Below are 1,388 nucleotides of genomic sequence, written 5' to 3' on the forward strand. Positions count from 1 at the left end.
TTGATCAATTTTCTCCAGCCCAGGTCCTAATGCAGAGTTTCAAAAAGGCTGCTCTATTGCCAGAGTAATGTGTGGAAACATCACATGACCCTACAAATACAAACGGCAGGAGGCTTTGTGTGTTTTAATGGCCAAAGTTCAGGGCATAAATTACATATGATCATATGAACATAGTAAACCCATAAATGTTACTAGATGATCTACTGGTCATTTGTCTGGCAGCCCATATTTTTGTCAGTTTCGACCTCACGCAGTTCCATGGTCTTTGGCTTTGGGCTGGGTTGTCTGTCAGAGCCGGGGTCGAGCTTATTTTCCCACGTTACCAAATACGACGGAGCTCTGAAGTCCTGAAATGAAAGTGAAATGGGTTAAGAGAGATTGTTGTGAGAGGCATGGCTGCTGTAAACCAAGCTGTGCGTGAAGCCCTGCTGTAAGTTAAGGTAACAGTTTAAGTGCAGCTCAGACACCAGGGTGCACATTGCACAACATTTCATACATTTATGTGACAGTCCTCCATGTTGGATTATAACACACAGCAGTGTGTTGAAAACTACTCTTCATGGCAGAAATGTGTAATCATACTTTGTGTGCATCGATGTTATCCTCATTGATATTGGATATATTTGCCAAGACACCATCTCTGCTAAGAGCAATGCTATCCATATTCATGTTGACCATGGTTGTAAGGCGAGCCTTGACTCAACACACTGTAACGGTGATGAGATGGGCTTGACTCAACACACTGTAACAGTGATGCCTTGACTCAACACACTGTAACAGTGATGCCTTGACTCAACACATTGTAACAGTGATGCCTTGACTCAACACACTGTAACAGTGATGCCTTGACTCAACACACTGTAACAGTGATGAGATGGCCTTGACTCAACACATTGTAACAGTGATGCCTTGACTCAACACACTGTAACAGTGATGCCTTGACTCAACACACTGTAACAGTGATGCCTTGACTCAACACATTGTAACAGTGATGCCTTGACTCAACACATTGTAACAGTGATGCCTTGACTCAACACACTGTAACAGTGATGCCTTGACTCAACACACTGTAACAGTGATGCCTTGACTCAACACATTGTAACAGTGATGCCTTGACTCAACACATTGTAACAGTGATGCCTTGACTCAACACACTGTAACAGTGATGCCTTGACTCAACACATTGTAACAGTGATGCCTTGACTCAACACACCGTAACAGTGATGCCTTGACTCAACACATTGTAACAGTGATGAGATGGCCTTGACTCAACACACTGTAACAGTGATGCCTTGACTCAACACATTGTAACAGTGATGCCTTGACTCAACACATTGTAACAGTGATGCCTTGACTCAACACATTGTAACAGTGATGCCTTGACTCAA

Source organism: Poromitra crassiceps (genome assembly GCF_964638095.1).
Source record: "Poromitra crassiceps genome assembly, chromosome: 12".
In the NCBI taxonomy this organism is placed as follows: Eukaryota; Metazoa; Chordata; class Actinopteri; order Beryciformes; family Melamphaidae; genus Poromitra; species Poromitra crassiceps.